General features: G+C 35.7%; 1 protein-coding gene across 1 annotated transcript in view; it reads left to right on the top strand.

Annotated features, from left to right (window-relative positions):
• Positions 1-11,227: 11,227 nt before the first annotated feature.
• numb (NUMB endocytic adaptor protein) overlaps positions 11,228-21,612 on the top strand; it is a 113,059-nt gene continuing 102,674 nt past the window's right edge. The window contains exon 1 of the mRNA XM_073966795.1: positions 11,228-11,874. The gene's annotated coding sequence lies outside the window, so the exon portion shown is untranslated. The remainder of the gene's footprint in view (positions 11,875-21,612) is intronic.

Here is a 21,612-nt window from a genome sequence, read left to right as displayed (position 1 = left end):
ATTGTAGTAGTATATGACATGGGATCCTCTGCGATCACTCAGAACCTCTGCGTTCACTTGTCATTAGTCATTTGTCGAAGAATAACGTCTACGCGTTATTACAAAAAGGCCTCTGTCGCCAATACCACCGATTACAAAAGGTAATCTATTTTGTTGTATGAAAAGAGTCACAAATAAACTTCCAGCATATTATTATATTTAAATTGATACTGCTTGTGTTTTTATTTCTTTGGTTCTTTTCTCCCCCCACTGCTCATCATATACGGTAACTGAGAAACATAACCTATGGATCACCCCTCCCTCACCTCAACATTTTATCCTATCGAACTGGAGAATTTGTTGTTGCCCAACTAAACATTTGGTCGCATCGAGCCGGATTGAAGCCAGCCTTTTTGTTGTCGCTGCTCCAGTTGCCTATTCTCTCTCTCTTGTATTGTGATACAACGAGATTTGAAGCATTTGCTGTTGTCTTAGCACGGACAAATATTGAAGAAAATTGCATCTCCTCTAAACAACAACAAATTACCATACTAACACCAGGTACGTAAACTCAGATTTCTATCAAAAGTGAGCTACCGCGAGTGTTAATATTTTTCGTTTGAGCAGTAAATAAATAAATCATTGGTCGAATTTCAATCTCCCTACGCGAGTGAATTAAATTCGTTTCACAATTATTACTTATACAGTCCACACACAAATTTGGTTTAAATCGTTGTTGTACTGATCATCCGACGTCGCGTTGATCATACAAATCATAATTTGCTCTAACTTATTAGTTCTCACCAAAACAACTAAGAACGTTTTCACACGATAAGGTTTGACTGCTCAAAAACGTGGTTTCCGTTTTGACTCTCATTCGTAATTTTCACATCTAGTGTTGCGCTTTTGAAGTCATTTTATGCAAGCGTACTTTTTGAACAAAAAGAAGTACGGTTTTACATAAATGTACCAAAAAGGTTTATGTGTGTATTGTATTTGAAAATTAAAAAAGTAATTCTTGTGAATCCCATAAAATTAGGTAAAATGTATGCGTTGTTAAAATTGTTGCCTCATGCGCGCATGCCATGTAAAAAATAATGTAATAATTCTTACCACCTGAAGGTAAGATGATACCTGCGTTACCAGCGTAAATTTTTCAAGAAAGATTTTTATGAAATAGGGAAATACCTTTGTTATTAACAGGTACATAGAAGAAGTTTTGAAGAACACCTTTATTTGTAAAAAATATGATGAAACAGGTAAATAATATATTACATGCTAGTGTTGTATGTATGGTACTTTATGTACGTTTTCGTTCACTTACTTCCACATTTTGTTTCAACACTGACACAATTTACGAATGAGAACCAAAACGGACAACGCATTTTTGAGCAGGCAAACCTTATCGTGTGAAAACGTTCTAACACTCATAACTTCCAATCGTCGTTTCTAGTCTTGCAATTTGCACTTTGGTCGACTATTGTCATCACTACGTGTGTTAATTGCTTCATCCCTCCACATAAAGCGTCTTAGAACGTTTTCACACGATAAGGTTTGCCTGCTCAAAAATGCGTTGTCCGTTTTGATTGTCATTCGTAAATTGTGTCAGTGTTGAAACAAAATCTGGAAGTAAGTGAACGAAAACGTACATAAAGTACCATACATACAACACTAGCATGTAAGATATTATCTACCTGTTTCATCATATTTTTTACAAATAAAGGTGTTCTTCAAAACATGACTTCTATGTACCTGTTAATAACAAAGGTATTTCCCTATTTCATAAAAATCTTTCTTGAAAAATTTACGCTGGTAACGCAGGTATCATCTTACCTTCAGGTGGTAAGAATTATTACATTATTTTTTACATGGCATGCGCGCAATTTTATGGGATTCACAAGAATTACTTTTTTAATTTTCAAATACAATACACACATAAACCTTTTTGGTACATTTATGTAAAACCGTACTTCTTTTTGTTCAAAAAGTACGCTTGTATACAATGACTTCAAAAACGCAACACTAGATGTGAAAATTACGAATGAGAGTCAAAACGGAAACCACGTTTTTGAGCAGGCAAACCTTATCGTGTGAAAACGTTCTTAGTTCTTGCTAAACTTGCTAGTTTTATTTTGTTGTACTGATCACCCTACGTCGCGTTGATCATACAAAGCATTCGGTGTTGTTACTTTGTAAAATTCGGATTGTGGCTCTTCTCTTTCTAACTGAGAACTTGCAAATATATTTTGTAATATTTGCAATAACAACATCGTCAACTTCCATTCGCTCTCGAATTCTTGGTTGTTAAATTATTACACGCACTGATTTAACTCTCATTACACTTATCTGTCTGAGTGCTGATCATTTAAAATTTATTTGTATTGTTGCTATTCCCCAAGGTTCTTTTCTAACGAAGACCTTTTCTTGAAAATTTGCATTCGCAAATTTAACAACAACACACATTGCACATTGTCGTTTGGTATTAGTTGTTGGTACGATCCTCTCCATCCAAAAATATTTGGCGTTGTTATTCCCCCTCGGTTTACATAAAACCCTTTGAAAATTTGCACAGCCAAATTTACAATAACAACGCACCATCCAAATTCTCGCTGCATTTCATTTCTTTGTTACAATTGTATAGATCCCCAACCAAACACATTCGTTCGTTCTATTCTCATACTAATTATTCTACTTTGAGAAAATACATTGAATTCTAACAACAACGTTCCCGCCTTTTTGCCGCGTCTATTAGTAACGTTGCAAAAATTACCAACAAAACTCTGCTGATCCTCAGCACTCACTTGCTTGGTCGTTTGCAACGTCTGTTGTTCAGTGGGAGCTTCGCTGCATACACATAGACATTTCTCTGCTAGCGTCGCTTGTGTGTGCAGCACAGTGGGGTAAGAAAGTACAAATAGTACAGTGGGGTAAAACAGCACAAATAGTTTTTTTAATAATTAATTTTGAAAATTATTTTTCGATAATTTTTTGAAATCTAATTAATTAGCAGTAGGGTTTTTGGAATTTTTGGACAAATTCACCCTACACTCGGCATTTATTGCACATTTATCCAGCAGAGAACATTCGTGAAAAATAATTGTTTTTCGGCATTTTTATATTGTTTTTGGCAATATTTGTAAACATTTTGGAAAATTATTGAGTCTCCGTAGGGGTTTCGGTATTTTTGGACAAATACACCCTACTTTTGGCATACATTGCACCAACTTGTCAACCGAACAATATATATTTCAGACAAATTAATTGATTTGCGTTGATTTTCTGGTGCAAACATCAGTGTTTTCATATTAATAGCTTACTTGTCGTTGGATTTTGGAAACTACACCCTACCATTGGCTTATCTCACCTTATCATACACCCTACACTAGGTAGCACTATATACATTTTTTGCATTTTGACAAAATTAAAGTAGTTCTTGTTCGCCCTGAGGAAGTGTATTTAAATTCTCTCCTATTTCGCCCTACTTTAATTACAAAAATCATTACACCTTGCTATTTTTCTGTAGTATTCGTAGAAATTTTGAGGTTTTCGTGGAAATTTCTTATTTCCTTTGAGCTATAGCAATTTGTGCTTAAACTGAATTTCCATTTTTCAACATTCGTTGCAAATTCAGTTGTAGATTTTCACTGATTTTTCTGAATTTAAACTTCGAGATGTCAGTCACCCCACACACTCGTTTTGTTAGAGCTTCTGACATCTTTTTGAAACGTGTAGCATCGTTTGAACGAAGTAGTGAATCCAACAATAATGTATATTATTTCGAAATCCACAGTTCTGAGTTTCAAAAATTGTGGTCTAAAGTCAAAAGCACTTATGACGAGTGCAAAAACTACCTCACGACATCCGAGACTGCACAGGCTGATGGTATTGATGTCGTTGAGGAAAAGTACGCCACATCCTACATTGCTTACCTTCGGTGCATTAGCACAATTAGTCGGCATCTTGAACGCCTTAAATCTTCAGGCACTGAAACTCCATCATCTGCTATAGCTTCCCCAATCTCACCACCTCCACAAAATGAATTGTTGAACGTTTCAAAAGAAACACAATCTCCAGGTTTGCTTTCGAGTAAATCTTTAGAAATCTCACGACCTCCCAAACACTCGTTGAATCTTGCTGAAGTAGCAACTCCACCCAATAGGTCATTGGACGAATCCGTCCCGTCGGTTCCTGTGCAGTCTGCTTCTCCCTCCGTACCTGCTCCACCTGAAACTTTTTGCAATCCTTGCAATTGCTCTAGTGACCCTGTTGCTAACTCCACATCACCTGTCGATACCCACAGCTTACCATTGCCACCAATCGACATTGATGTTTTTGCTGGTGGATTTATGACTTGGCCCTCCTTTAGGGATCTTTTCACCACCTTATTTGTTGAAAATTCGCGTCTGTCAGACATTGAGCGCCTTTGCTATTTGTTGCAGAAAACCACCGGTGAGGCTCGCGAAGTCGTCTCGTCATTTCCACTCACCAATTCTAGTTTCCCCTTAGCGTGGAAAGCATTGTCGGATACGTATGACAATAAACGTATCGTGGTAAATAGTCACATCCAACAATTGCTCAGTCTCCCTTCTTTGGATAAAGAAACTTGCTCTGGTTTGAAAACCATTCAGCGTGGGATTAGTAGTTGTCTTGCTGCAATGACCGTCTATGACGTCATCACGGATCATTGGGATCCAATAGTAGTTTGTATTTGTTTGCAGCGTTTGCCAAAGTTAACTTTGACTCTGTGGGAGCAAAGTATCAAGAACAAGTCTTCGTTGCCTTCTTGGCGAGACTTAGATGCTTTCCTCACAGAGAGGATACAAACATTGGTTTGTATTCACAACATGTACGGGAATCAACTCACTGACTCGTCACCCAATAATGTTGCTCTATCTAAATCCTCCAAACAATCGTTGTCCAAATCGAAAACTTCATCCAATAGTTCAGCCCAGAAATATTGTTGCCCAATTTGTCCTCACCAGAGTCATGTTCTGCGTGTCTGCCCTCGGTTCAAAGAACTTTCGTTTGAGGATAAATTCTCAATTGTTAAAAAGTATAAGTGCTGCCTTAATTGCTTAACTCGTGGCCATGTAATTAAATCTTGCCAAAGCAAACATAATTGCAATTTGTGCAAACAACGGCATCATAGCCTTCTCCACCGGCCACATGTTAGAAGAGCTCCGGCTACATCAAAACTGTCTCCGTCTTTTACTGATGTCAAAAGTCGAGATCACAGTTGTGTTTTGTCGCAGCCCCGACACCCTACAGGCATTTCTACATTGCCCTGCACTTCTCCGGCTTTTACAAATGTCAAAAGTCGAGAGTCTAAGTGCAATATGTCGACCCGCTCTTCTAATAAATGCCAAAGCAATCTTCCAGATACTAATACTTTGCAAATTAGAAAAGTTGTTGCTTCTTCAACGAAGACAACTCTGGCTTTTACTGATGTCAAAAGTCGAGAACATAATTCCACTTTTTCGCACCCAAACCACTCTCCGGCTTTTACAAAGGTCAAAAGTCGAGTATTTACCCCTTCTTTGTCGCGCGCAAATACCTCTCCGGCTTTTTCCAAGATCAAAAGTCGAGTATTTAGTCCCTCTTTGTCGCGTTCAACCTCCTCTCCGGCTTTTACTGATGTCAAAAGTCGAGAACTTCGTTTGTTGGATCGGTCTTCGGACCACACCAACCTCCTCCTCAGATAATAGTTTGCTTTTGGGAACGGTCAAAGATAGTTTTGAATTCGTAGCTTCCCAAAAGTCTATTTTTGGGTACCTCCTCACTGGTTTGGTTCCTCTCGCCTCTAGTTCGTAATCTCGTACGTTACGTTGAAATCGACCACTATAGTTAATTGTTGTTATAACTTGAAAACTATAATTAATTTGTTCAGTGACTCGTCTCCATATTCTTGAATCGAGCGAATATCGGAGTCGATCATTTCTTAATTATTCGTTTATAGAAATCGCTAATTTGAACTATAGCTCACCTGAAATCTGAATTTACGTTCATGAATCTTCTTACTGACATATTGGTATAATATTATTAATCTTTATTGTAATTATTCCTAGCTTTAATTTGTTGATCCACGCTTACGTGTATCAAGGTGGGCGGCAATGTATAAGTTAGATACTTTGTCCCACAACTTCCCCTGCTCGATCAATCACGGATGCTGATTGGCGCACTGGCATCTCCTCTACAATTCCCTCTGCGGATACCGTAGTGTGCGGATCGCCGCTGGGCATCGGTTGTTGTCGGTTTGCTCGCCTTGTTACACTTTGCTCTCACTGGAATAATTGTAATTGTAGTAGTATATGACATGGGATCCTCTGCGATCACTCAGAACCTCTGCGTTCACTTGTCATTAGTCATTTGTCGAAGAATAACGTCTACGCGTTATTACAAAAAGGCCTCTGTCGCCAATACCACCGATTACAAAAGGTAATCTATTTTGTTGTATGAAAAGAGTCACAAATAAACTTCCAGCATATTATTATATTTAAATTGATACTGCTTGTGTTTTTATTTCTTTGGTTCTTTTCTCCCCCCACTGCTCATCATATACGGTAACTGAGAAACATAACCTATGGATCACCCCTCCCTCACCTCAACATTTTATCCTATCGAACTGGAGAATTTGTTGTTGCCCAACTAAACAAAGGGCATTGCCAACAATTAAAAATGACGCTAATTTAACAACAGCATTGCCAGTTTTAAATGCAATGCCAGAGATGATAGGCAGATAAAGCACATTGTTCAACAGCTTAAATAATTATTTAGTTTATTGATGCTTATACCCTAGACAATAGTCTTATGGGTCGATTCCTTATTGCGACGCGAGTCGTATCACGTTGCTAGTTGCAATTTTTCCATTACGTATGGCAAAAATCGCCCGGCGACAACAAATTAGCTGTCGCCGTGCATTTTTACAAACGAATAAAAACGAAAAATTGAAACGTAAGTAACATTTTCATTTATTTTAAGTGAATTTATTTTATGTTATATACGTTTTTTGGTGTTTCAGTACTTATATTCATGGTAGAACAAATATAAGGTAAAGTTAATACTACAACAAATACAACTCGAACAACAACCACAAAGGAATTTGTTTTTGTTTGTAACGTTACTGTCAGTTGTATTTGTAAACAAAATAAGGAAATGTCTATAAATTATTGGAATTTAAAAAACTAATAATTTTTCACATTTGGTTGAATATTTTGGAAAACATGAATGAAAATTCGTTACATTTTCAATTTTTATGTTTCCACATCATTCCACTAAATGCATAAATTCTCGCAGAAAGTAGTATTCTTGCAGAAAAGTTTGGGGTGGCTGGAAATTCATAGAAAAAGGAGAAACTGTTTCAATGTTTTGTTTTAGAAATCAAAGAAGCACATGTTTATTAGGGCTTTATTTTTTTAAATTTTAACAAAATACCTCACATATTAACAAACGTTGTATCGCCTCTACAAGCGGGGATTTACTGCGCGGCTTATCGTTCGAACTTGGAGGAGGACACATATCATTGATATGAAGAAGTCTTTCTGGGAAATGGTTTTTTCCGAATGATATATTTTTTTCTCAAAAAATATATGTCCCTAATGTACATCGAAATAGAAATAAATGTATAAAATGTCATATGAAATTTGACACTAACGTTACAGCCCAGTTTAGTCAGCTGTGTATTGCTGCTACCTTTTCTTATTCTACCATGACTTATGCTCTGTTCCTGAACCTGCAAGAAGCTACTATTTTTTACTACGATAACATTTTTTCCTTTATGTTATCGGAAAAAATATTAAAAATTAGTAGAATCTTGCAGTACTGGAACAGACCATTATATTGTTAAAAATTACTACAAAACATCAATTTAAAATTCTGCTTGAAAAAATAGAAGCCCACCCAAACGAAGCTCGTGGAGTCAGACTTTTTGGCGAAACTAAAGCCACTTCTGATGAAGTGTGGAAGGGTGTTGCGGAGCAATGAAATAGTTGTGTGCGTACACCAGATGAAAGGCACAGAGTATGGACTCATTTTAAATTCAAACCAAAGAAAAAATGTCTCAAAATAAGAAGAACATTACAGCTACAGGAGGTGGACCATCACAAGAAATATTTTTGTCGTCGATGGAGCAGCAGGTAGCAGACTTACTGCAAATTAATATGGTTTCAAATCCTGCAGGTGCGATCTACGGAATTGAAGAGACATGGGATGATAATAACAAAGAAATTGGACAATCTGCTGAGGTAGAAAATGAAAAACCTCAAAATGATGTAGAAATTGACAACGTACTTGCCAAAAAAACGTTTAAAGTAAAATATCCTCTACTCAGATATAAATGGCGAACATCTTCCTTTGGTCCCGACAACGCCCGGGATTTTTGTTTTTGAATAAAAATAGTTTTTATTTTGATGATTTTCCTCTTCTTTTAATTTCAGCCATGTAAAACTTCTCTACAGAAGTGGTGTCTTAGACACGCCGTTCGGACTCGGCGATAAACTGTAGGTCCCATATCATTGACCTAATATGAATCGGGGTGCACTCATTGATATGAGAGATGTCTCCCTTGTCCCTTATGGGATGTTTGTGGAACAATTATATATATATAATCCAAATTTTACACAGTTTTTCCTCTATTAATAACTCCAGAACTTCGATTAATACCTTTGACAATGTGGGTTGAGCCATCCCGAGGTTAAAGTCATTGCCATGGGATTTTTGAAAGCTTTCTTCTGCAAAAAACCTTAAAGCAGCACACACTTTAAGGAGCGGCTGTATTGCTGTTGATCTGTGGGTTTTTTTAAAGTCTAATGCCACTACTATATAAATATCAGCGTCTTTTGGAAACCGAAAATACGCTTTAAACCTAAAAAATTAACAATTATTTTGATGAATGTTGGAAAGCAAACAAACTCACCATACTGATGGCAATTCTAAAGGATTAGATTTATCTCTTAAGTGTCGTCTGATAGATGCTACCTTAACTATATCTTCTTCACTATCATCAAAAAATAGTTCCACTGAGCTTATCATTTTAGAAGACTATAACTTTTGTGTTCAACTTGCTCTGATATGTTTTTCTAATTTATTCAAATCAAAACAAAAAACGCTCCGCAACATCTCCGATAACTTTTTATTTTAAGCGATAGAAAAAAATCTATCGCTTTAGGTAGTACATTTATTATATTTTGTCACAGAGACGATAGACGACGCGACATGACTCGCGTCGCAATACGGAATCGACCCATTAGTTTATTGATGCTTATACCCTAGACAGACAATAGGCTTAATTTGCATATACTGTTGTAATTCAAATTAATTCGTGTACTATCCGCGATCTAAATACACAAAATAAAATTGAATTTATACTTAATTTAGGTATTTCAATATGGCAATGCTGTTGAAAATCATGTTTATTAGAGATGGACAGTGGGTAAATACCCGGTAAATTGGTATTTACCCATTTGTGGGTATTTACTATATTAAACCGTCAATACAATTCCAGGCCAATTCCAGGGTTATAGTACGTTAATATATAACCGGATGTAACAAACCCACTGGGTTCCAAATGTCAATTCCATTGCTTAAATTTCAAATAAATCCTCATAAAGAAGGTTAACCCTGCAAAAAGCTATAATATAAACATGGGCTTAGCTTGTGAAACTGCCAAACCAATTAGCGTAGCGTGCCAAACTTTGGCTGAAACCTTTTTAATATAAACTGAACTCCTGGCATTGAAAATGGGGGCTCTGGGTCCATGTTTTGACATAGCCCCCATATAACCGTACCTCCCTATGTAAGGTGTTTGTTATTTATTAGCCCCATTTTACAATCTTTACGATCTAATTGGCCGAAATTTGGCACAGTAAGTTCTCAATGTGTATAAAATATACTTGCAAAAATTTGTCAACGAAGGTCCACGTTTTCTTGTAGCCCCCGTTTTATTGTACCCCCGTATAAGGTACCCCGATTTCGAGTATTTACCCAAGTATTGGGTAAACACTATTAATCTGCCAAATCAATTGACGTAGGGCGCCAAAATTTGGCTCAAATCTTTCTTATATCAACTGAATTTCTGGTATTGGAAATGGGGTCTCGGCGTCCATGTTTTGATGAGTTTTAGAAGATGTGTGTACTATTTAAGATGAAGATGTGTGTACTATTTAAGCCAGAAAATTTTCAGCTTATTGTAAATATTATTATTCTGCTATCCATCCAATCATTTATTAACCATGCATATTTCTATTAGCCATTTGTAATTCAAAAAATAAAAATTATTTCCAAATTATCCTTATTTCCTTTGAAGTTCATTTCCTTATTCCTGCCACTGCCGAATGTTAAGGTTATTACAACCATTAATATTCCCGCCAATTCCCAATAGGTGTTTTCTCAATTTGGCCTAATTTTTTTGTTAGTGGTAATTGGGTTCAGTGAATGGTGTAAACTTTTTTACAAATCCCTAGGGTGTTGAGTTATCCTTTGATTGTAAATGAAAAAGAGAGAAAGCAATAAATCAATTACCATAATTCTCATTAAATAGTTAATACAGCAAAAGTTTATATAAACTAATGCATAAATATTATATAATTAACTATTATTAGTTTTCCCTACTTTCCAATTTTCCCCTAAATTTACTTTAGTTTAGTTCACATTTCCTTCAAGTAAACTACGAAAAAATACGATTTTCTTTGTGAAGTAGGGGAGTGGGGGGGAGGGGGCAACTTGCAAAATACAACAATGAGAGCAAACATGCGTATCCAAAATGAGAGGAAGCAGAGAAAGAGCCATGTTGTGTTTTATTATTTTGATTTGTAGTAAAATTTCAGAAAGTCAAAAGGAAGAAGAGGGAAAAAGTATTACATTCGTTCGTTGCTTTATCTTACAACAAGCCTGCAATTTTTGTTGGTTTTGTTGTGAAGTTGTAAGTTAATTGTTGTTATTGCAATTGTTTTTTTTTTGTTTTGTTGTTTTCCCCCCAATACGAGAGAGAACACAACTTCGAATTGTATTTTATTACGGTTACTTTTTTCCATTGCCATCATTGTTGTTGGTTGTCATTGGAGCGCCTGCTCACCTTAAATCATGCACAACAGAACAGCCCCAACACTCAACGGCAATAACAACAATAAGACGAAGACGAATAAAACGAGCAACTAACTCATTTCCACAACAAAATAATAAAAAATAACACTGTCGATGACGTCTCTGAGAGACGTTTTAAATAAAAATAATATTCAAAGACAAGAAAGACTCTGACAAAACAGTTGTTGTTTTGCGGCTGAGGTATTGAAGTCATAAACGCGGTTAGATTTAGACATCACCAACGGTTTTGGGTGAAGATGGTGGTTCGATGGTCCTTTATGCAGATGATTTCAACCAAACGGAAAAACATTGTATAAAAAGAAACAAACAAGAGTCATACAATTTTGTAAAAATATATAAAATAGAGAAGAGCCAAGAGAAGTGTATCAATAAAAGGAAATCTAAAAAAGAAGAAAAGTTAACAAAATTATAATGGAAAAAGTGAATTAAAGGAAAAAGTTTGAAGTGTTAATTTTTGTTGTGAAGCAATCCAAATATTTTGTTTTGTGTGTGCTGTTGTTCGTTCAAGTGTTTTTTCGGCTTCAGTGTTGTTGCTATTGTGTAATCATAAAGCAAATTCAAAACCCAGTTACAAAAGTAAAAAATCCCTTCACAACTCCACCTTGAGCAAAGAAAAAAAGAAACGAGTGATTGCTTTGTAGTAAATTACCAAACGTAGTTTTGAAAAGTGTGAATAAATAAAAAACGAAAACAACAGTCATCACAACTGGCCCATTTGTTTTTTCAACGTAACGGATTAACCAACTTCATTCTTCCAATAAGAAAAACAGATTCATTCCAACTGGATACAAACTAAAGGTGGGTATTTTCACACACCAAAAACACATTTTCGTGTTCTTTTTGAAACATTTGCCTTGCATTTTTTTGTTATTTTGCCTAAACTTTACCACCTATTTATGAGTTTGAAATTTTTTCTCTACTACAACAACGAAGACGACAACGACATATAAAATTGTTGTAGTATTGATAGTAAAGGGCGCGCTACTCCTCTACCTTACGAATTGTGTTTTGGGGGAAATTGATGAGTAAATGCCAGTGATGTCAAGGTTGTTACAATTAGTACACATTTGTGCTTTTCGGTACTTTTGATGTTCGAAAACAAGCATCATATAAGGATTGTTTGTTATTGACTAGAATGTAGGAAAAAAGTGTGAAGTGTCATATTTAAAAAAAAAAATCTTGGGAACAAGCGTCGTTTAGGGACACTTCTCGAATCGGCCTGAAATTACCATAGGTAGCCATTGGGACCCCGATATAGTATATAGTATATACATATATAGTTTTCCTGGGGAAGTCCATACTTCCCGAGATCTTGACATTTCGGAAATGTCGTACTTTTACACCATTTCTTTTTTATGGGCTCCTCCCGGATCGGGCTTAAATTTTTACCATGGATAGTCCTTGGGGCCCTGACCACAATTATATATAATTAGGTATATTTTCCGGGCGGAAATCCACACTTCCCGAGATATGGGTCTTGACTTTTTACTTTTTTCACTATTATTAAACCTATGCAACGCCAATACTTAATAATGGTAATTTCATTTTCTAATAATAATTTATTAAATTATTAATCAGAATCGCGATCAAAATTTACTTTTAACTTGTAAGGTTCTTAAGTAGCCGGCTTTTGGCCGGGGATGTAAGACTTCCTCCTATGGTCAGTTGCAAAAGTCGGCTATGCGATTAAAACTTTCTTTTAAAATATATGTAAGTGTTCTTAAGTAGCCGGACTACGGCCGGGGATTTTTGTTAGATGTGGGTAACAGAAGAGCAGACTATATTATTTGTCACTTTATAGGTAGGTGCAGTGTTGCAAGTATTGGGGATTTTCCACAAACTGGGGATATTTTTTCGAAAATGGGGAACAAAATTTAGGATTGGGGAGCTGGGGATTTGATGGGGAAAAGCCCTACAAATTTAGGGATTTTATGGAGAAATTTTGTGTACAAATCAATATGCAATTTTTATGAAAAAGAAACACAATCGTCAATCAAATCCTCTTGTTTTTCAAATCGTGTAGTTCTCATCGAGAATAATGCACTTTGACTATTTGCATTTTGTTGGAACATGCTGAAGACGTGAAAGTCAAATTCGTATGATGGTAGCCAACTGTTTTGTTGTGTACGTCATATGACCTACTAATTTACTTCATATTTTCAAATGATGAGGCGGATTGAAACTTTGACATGATAACACCAAATTTCTCAGAGGTTGTAAAGGCCTGCCTCGCCTGCTTATCTTGCTTGCTTCTGATAAAAGAATAAAAAAGAAAAGGGGAACCCAGTCCGAAATTTGCTCGGCCTTCTTTATTCTTTTATTTTTATTGTGTCAGAAATGAAGTAGGAAAGCAAGGCAACTAGGCGAGGCAGCTTATGTACCCAGGCCTTTAAACTCAGTAAGTCCCGGGCCACACTAGAGTAATTTCAATGAAATTTTGACATGAAACTTTGCATTTTTTGCAAAAATGCATAATTTCAAGAAACTAGTGTGCACGGTTTCATGTATTCTGCAATTTTGCTTTGTTGCAATATTCGTATGAAACAAACATACCGTTTTATTTTACATTTTCTTTTACTTTCATGTCAAAATTTCAGTGAAATAACTCTTAGTGTGGCCCGGGACTAAGGGGAAGACACATTTCTAAATTTTTCGACTATATAAAATTTCATCGAAAGGAGTGTCGTACTATGCGCGCAAAGTTGTTTGTATTCATTGTTAAGTTGGTCAGCAGACTTGATGATTTAAAATAAAATCGGTTTACAAAAATTGATCTGCACCCTTTGGAAGAAGAAATTTGCATTTATGAGTTAGTATATGGTTAGTATAGGGCGATGTTGCAAGTTAAAAGTTTTTACTATCAATGAAATGCGTAAAGACAGCTTAAGTAGGTATTCAAGACAATTCGACAGAATTTTTCTCATATATATAAAAATTAAAGTTCTTTTGGAATGTTCAGATTCCAAACACTTCTTACAATTTTAAAATCGATAGAGGCAAGAAAATTTATATACCGGACGCACTAACATTGAGTCAACAGCAATAAATTAAAAACATTACCTGATAGTAGTAACAAAAATGAGAAACGTCGTGGACGATCTACCAGTAACAGCAAGCAGTGGATGGAGAAATCATCGTTTTCTTGAATAACCCGGCAATAAAGTGAAATATTGATACAATTATTAAGAATTCTCACTAATTTTCATCCAAATATATATTGGTGATTTTTCTGGGGAAAAAGGAATATATTTGGGGATTTTTGGGGATGAACGACTCTGAATTTGGGGGTGAGGCACAGAAAAATACTGGCAACACTGGGTAGGTGGCTATTTTAAAATGGAGTCAGAAATCTATGACAGGCTGTCACTCATGGTCTGTTGCAGAACTGCAAGAATCTACTAATTTTTTATTTTTTTTTTTCGATATCATAAAGGAAAAATTATTATTATTATTATTACACTATGCAACATTTTTGAACCAATCGCGTGCAAACAACTTCTTTCCAGAAGTTTATGAAAGTAGAGGACCAATAGGCAAAAACCATATTTGGGTTTTGTTTTCTTAGATCGGGTTCGGTTTTTATGGCCTCATCTAAACATGGTTAAATATCGAATTTTTAAAACAAATCGGGGCTGTATCTCTGAAACCAATACGAATCTTGTTTTGACATCTGCAGGAAACTTGTAGATAAGAGCAAGAAGAAAATATTTGGAGGAATAGTGAACACGAAAAATTGCATTTATTGCCTCAAATTTTATAATATATCTAAAAATTCTATAATTTGTGTATATTTCGCAGAGTATCTCCCAAAATGTTAAATTCTTCTTAATATTACCTTTCGGGAAAATATTCTCTGGAATGTAATACACAACTCTTCAGAACATTATATTTTTATAAAATGCCTCTATCGCCTTGTTTATAGCGAATTTTTCAACAACAATATGGTATATATTTCAATAATTCTTTCAAATCCCCAATTTGAGAATAAACAGCCTGTGTGAACATTGTTTAAAATAAGTTTTGTAAAAGGTATCTTATGTTTGGTTTACATTCGGCGTCTTTTCGTGATTTCGAAGGCGTTTCGTGATTTCGCGCGGAATCATGCAAAATTTATCATGATTTCGCATACAAAAATGAAATCATCTTATTTCGTGATTTCAGCGAAATCAACATCGAAATCACAGTACACATGATATACAACCTTGCTTTTGTCTTAAAAAGTACCAAAAGTTGCAACACTTTTCACGTATCACAATAAACAAGGTAGATGTGCGAATTGCTGGAACAAAATATGTTAATATCAAAATTTGTAAACAACGTGAAAAAATATTAAATTACATTGTTACAATGCTATTTTTCATTGTGTTCCCGTACTTTTTTAATGGTAATGTTAGAAAATAGACCGAATTGTCAAAAATTGCTTCCCCATACAAATTTCTTAAAAAATACGGGAACGAAAAAATGACGGAAATTGCAAAAACTCCAGCAAAAATGCCAAAATCAGCGTATCAGCCATCGTGTTCAGATTCCAAAAAACATGCTGCTAGTTTTTCTTGGCCAAATTTTTATAGCAGAGAACAGGAGAAGAGGCTTTTATTCAAAATCAAGTGCAAGTCTTGCTAGATTTCGGAATACTGGAACGCATTTCTAGCACTAAACGGGGAAAATACTGCAAGTAGTAATATTTTGCAGTTTCTGAACACAACTTTTATGTATCAAAATTTATTATTATAATGTCTCAACGATAAAATCATTTTTTAGTTTTTAATTTCTTAGTATTATAAACAATTAATACGATATATAGATAATTTTACGATCATTTTCGAAATGATGCAGTGAAGTTCTATATCAGACCTGCTCAGACACATACAAACACATTTTGTAATTGTGTTGGTTTTGAAATACACAAATTTCAATTTTCCTTTGTCTCTCTGTATACTGTGAGAAATATCGTAACAGTTTTTTTTTTATTTTATATTTCAAAATATAGAGTAGAATAATTATTTTATTTTGACCAAATGTGACTGTTGATGTTATAATTTGTTGCAAATCAAGTTCGTGACAAACCAAAGTGCGTTGACAAACCAAACACTCTAATTTGCCGTAAAAATTTTAGGCAAATAAAAATTCGTATTCAGTATCTTCATTCATTTTTTCAGTGTACGCATATAAATTCATAGACAAATTCGAAAACAGAACCTTCCTCATTGAATGTTCAATAGAGACTGATTTTTAATTTTGAAAATATTCAAAACAAGAACAAAAGCTCTCTTTTTAAATTGTGTGTGTGAGAAAATTGACACACACCGACAGCTCAGGTGCGCACCTTGAGCAGGCCTGTTCTATATTGTCGTAAATTTTTGATGATTAATTCAATTTACAACAACTTTTTTCGAAAATTCATGTTCGATCTGCTGCGCATTTGCATCTACCTTGATTATTGTGATATGCTTGAAATCAACAAAAAAATAAGTGTAAACACCGGGGTGTATTTTAGGATTTCGTGAAATCCAGTGGATTTTAGAGCGCAAGTGTAAACTTGGCATTATGAAATACCCCTTAAACAACGTGAAATAACCATTTTAGAGTTTCAGAATGTTCAGAAGAATTGATGGTAACATTATTTGGAAAATTTTTAGAATGGTTACTTGTTTCAACTCCCAACAGTTTAGTTGTTACAGATCAGAATTTCAGAAATTATGTAAACTTTTCTATATTTTAACGAGTTTGATGCGCCAGATGCAGCTTTTCCTAGTTCATCCGTTTGACACATAAGTTCTACTACTTTAGGGCTACAATATTGCTGAAGACTGCAAAGCAAAATTCTTATTAGTTTCGGAGATAAAGGTCCGATCACTGGAAAAAAGGCTCATTTTAGGTCGGTTTAGATGAGGCCATAAAATCTAAACCCGATCTAAGAACACAAAACCCAATTAAGGTTTTTGTAGTCTCAATATGTACTTTCAGAAAATGCCCATTAGAAGTTGTTTGCATTTCCAGTGTTGCACAGTGTTATTATTCAATACAGTGGAAAATGACCAGAATTATTCCTTTATAAAAAAGAGGAAAAAGCCTCTTACTATCGATAATCATATAGACCAATCTACTTCCTATGACCTTGGTAAAGGTTTTGGAATCCCTCTTTTTGTCCGCGATGACTGAAAAACTACCAATTGCTCAGCACAATACGGATTCAAAAAGGCGCACAGTACGACCACAGCAAATACGGATAAAGCCTTCAACTGTCGATAATCATATAGATCAATCTCACTTTTATCTCATAGGAAAAGGTTTTGGAATCCCGCTTGCTGCCCACTATGACTGAAAAACTAGAAATTGCTCAGCACTAACACGGCTTCATAGATGTCGTCAATAATATTGCCAATGTCTTAAACCACCAGACAAGACCTACCGAGAGTAGAGATACGTAGTGAAATGCTATAATCGGTTTTTCGATTATTCGGCTTTCGTGTAAAACTTAAAATTCTTTTATCGGTTAGTCGAGTATTTAAGAATTTTCCAAAAATCGGCCTTCGATTTTTAGTTAACAACCGAAAACAGGTTATAATCGAATATAATCGACCGTTATCTTCGGTGCGATCCGTGATGCATATATGAACGTATGTATATAAGTGCCATCAATTACGCGTTTTTATATACTCAGCTACGACTAATAGTCAATTACGAGTAATAATAGACTACGACTAATGGTCGACTACGACTACGATCGTCATTCAAAAGTCGGCACAGATCGTCATCGTTACATGGATTTATTTAGAGCATACGGCACAGTCGTTCACAGACATCCCTTTGACTAATGTAATCAAGATATTGACAGACAGTAATATTTACACATAAGTCGGAGCCATCTCAACACTTTTATTATACTTCCTTTCAAAACTACCTCGTATTAGACCCGAATTGATAACACCGATATCCAACACATGTCCTGCATGTGGATTGTGACCGAACGACACGCTGCATTTGTTTTCCTAGGTTAAACCCACTCACCTGCCTCCTGATTCCTTATGGACGCAGCCCAGGTTACAGAATTTTTGAATCTGAAAACAGGGAAACCAGAAACAGATAACTGTAAAGAGCATAAGGTGAGAACAGAATCAATCGTCGCTTGCTTTGCTTGCTTCCCCAAATGTTAAATTATAAAGGAATGCCAGAGCCTCTTTGCAAATCCGCCTGCGTTCTTCTTTAGGAGGCTCTGACATTCCTTTATAATTTGACATTTGGGAAGCAAGCGACGCTCAGTGGATCCACTTGTATGGAGAAAGTGGCCAAAAATATTTAGAGTGTAAAAATCAAGCCAATGCGACGGGTACAGCTTTGTGCTGCTGCGAAGAGTGTTTTAAGAAACCACGAGCGTAACATTCTCCCCCCTTTCTCCTCTGGAGGGGGTATAGGGTAAGAATTGTTTTACGCTGTTAATACCAAATTACATGAACAAAGCTCCCGATTATCTTATGATGCAAAAATAGACTTAGGGAAACAAAACAATCTCAAAAACAACATAAAATCCAACCAATTTAGCGGATTAAAAAAATCAATATTTTTGTCTGAAAATTGGTAAAATTTTTAATATAGAGCTTATAGCGTTCTTCCTAAAAGGCACGTACCACCAACGTAAGACAAATTTGGAAGAAGATTTCTTCATCTTGCCACTGATGCCAATTATGTTAATGTACGTGGTTAGATAACAGAGTTATACGCTAATATATCCATAGAAACCCTATTCCAGGGCAGCTTCAGTCAGTGACCCACCATTTATAGTCTGGCACTAGATGGCAGCTGATTTTAATACTGAATAATCTTAGACTCATGACCTACTTTGAAAAATTATTCCCGAGGTGGGCACTGGTGGGCATCATGACTAAAACCTTAGGTCAATTTTAAATATATGATCGAATTGGCATTACAAAATACACTAAGAAAATATGCAGCTAACTAGAATTCTAAAACTCGCTAATACCCTAGACAGACGGCAGCGTTAATTTGAATTAGGAACTGCATTTATTTTTACCCTGACAGACGACAAATTCTGCATTTACGAAACAGCTGATTGCTGGTTAACATGTATTTTGTTGTTGTTTGAACTGCAAAATTTTGGTTGTACTGCATTATCTGTTATTGCACTGCAATATCGGCCTTCGTTCTCTGTGCAAATCAATAGAATTTCCTACAGTATTGCCATATTAAAATTTAGTAAATGCAGATTAAATACTGTTCTATCTTCTGCATTAAGAATGTGGATAATGCACGAATTAATGTGCATTAAGGGAGTTAATGCAAATTAACGCTGCCGTCTGTCTAGGGTATAAGACACTATTTTTTAATGAAAATTAAGCTATTACCTCCTACTTCAAAATCCGCTATAATATTTTGCTATACGTATTAGTTTCGCGATATTTTGAATATATTTACTTGCACTTAAAATATAGGTTGTACTCACAACAAAAAATATTAGTCAAATGTTCCGACTTTTGAAGCTATTCTTCGCGTTCGAATGAAACAAAAACTAATATATTTTTAAAAAGGTCCATGTCATAGCTGTTTTTTTTATTTTTGGCCAATGTGTGGATCCACTGTGCGACGATTGATTCTGTTCTGGCCTTTATTGCTACAACAACCTGCACGCCCTGATGGCGTTAAACTGGCCTAATAGGCGGACGACTGCACCGTAATGGTCGTCGAAACTTACAACTCTCACCACCAAAGTCCACCGCAATAATTTTTGACATCTTGGAATAAATATGTTAGAGGGACTTTAAACATCAAAATGACAAACTTTGCACTTCAAACAGTCCAAAACCCGAAGATTAAGGGTGTCAACTTCGAACAACTCCTTACATTCTCCAAGCATGCCGCTACTCTCAAAGCGAAGGTCCAAATGCGAACAGAGAGCTCAAATTCATCATAGGCACAAAATGGGAACGATGGACAATGACAAACTTATAAAACCATCAGCGATCGGTCCCAAATTACGCAGCCTTGGTTTGGACATCATTCGTAAGTGAAACTCAGTGGAAATTGTTGCAGTCCACCCAAAACAATGTTATTTGCACCGCAAGCGGATGTGTCCAGATGATGAGTGTGGATCATGTCCTGATGCCGCAAAATATATCAATACCTCAAAGAATGTGTTGATTAAAGAAGGGCAGGGGTCAAGATTGTGACACTAAACAACAAAAACTAAAATGTTGAGTATTTAGTCGTCACTAAAGTGATTAGTTGTTGTTGTTTAGTGTCACGTTCGTGACACGCGCCCTTCGTTTGCATTGAGCTATCATGCCATGCTATAATCTTTCAAAGCTTAACGAGAATATATTTGTTTTCTAAATTAAGACTTGAAACATTCCAATACACTTGGTTAATATCATGTTTTTGTAATCATAGAATATACATATGTATGTGTGTACTCACCCAGCAAACCAATCGTACCGACATCGTAACGAAATCGGAACAAAATTCGGACGTTACGTCCGATATCTGGTTGGAAATCGTAACGATATCTTAACGAAAGTTGTATGATGTGGTTGATATAATTTCGGAACGGAATGTCGAAAAAACATTAGCATATTCGACGGGAAATTTACTTCCGACATTCTCTCCGAAATCGGAACGAAATCTGTACAAATTCGTCTACGAAAAATCGTATACAAAATGGAACGAAATCTGTACGATTTTGCTTCCGAAATTGTTCCGATGTGTCGGACATCCGGCATTTGGTTTGCTGGGCACATACTTTTCAGCACATGACAACCTCCCTTTTTTGCATTTTAATTCTTGTTTATATCCTGTCACATTTGTGACAGTTATTTTGCACAAACATTCTTTACAGTTTCCATCACTGTTGTCGTCGTTGCCTGTCGTGCTCGTTGTGTGTTAGAGAGTGTTTGTGCTCTGGTTTATGTGACGACGACGGACTCTTCTCTGCTCGTACTCCACAATTTGGAGTAAATTAGTGTCGCTGGTTATATTTGTTTGGCATGTGCTTTAGAGGGACAAGAGAGCTTCAAAGAGGAGATAAGGCTGAATCTGATGGAGAAAAATCGATTTTTCCCTACTGCCTGAATTATGGTTTACTACTAGCAGAAAAGTGTAGAAAGCAAAGAATAAGGATAATGTAATGTCTTGTCCTTATATATTCTGTGGTTATTTTTACTTTCTTTGAATATTTTAATGTCCTCTCAGATATTTGGCTCATTTGCAAATGACATTTTGCCAACACAAAAAACATCATCATGTGCTGCTGCTCCTTGCTAATGAGGATTATAGCGGGTAATTACTTTATGTCCAAACAATTTATTTACTGCCTCCACCTCCTCCATTGGCATTTCTTTGGATACATTTACCCAAAGAAAATTAAATTTTATAACCCAAAGGTTATGTCGTTCGTTGTCGACGTCGTCATGACTTTGCTTAACTTTTCATTTATTATCATAGATTAGATTTCAATGACAGTGAACAGAATGCATACCTCCACAACATGGCTAAAACAAGTTTATTTCCTGGAAATAAAAGTAG

Source organism: Musca autumnalis, unplaced genomic scaffold, assembly GCF_047663935.1.
Source record: "Musca autumnalis isolate F117 unplaced genomic scaffold, ASM4766393v1 scaffold_2, whole genome shotgun sequence".
In the NCBI taxonomy this organism is placed as follows: domain Eukaryota; kingdom Metazoa; phylum Arthropoda; class Insecta; order Diptera; family Muscidae; genus Musca; species Musca autumnalis.
This window is presented reverse-complemented; position numbering and strand designations above follow the sequence as displayed.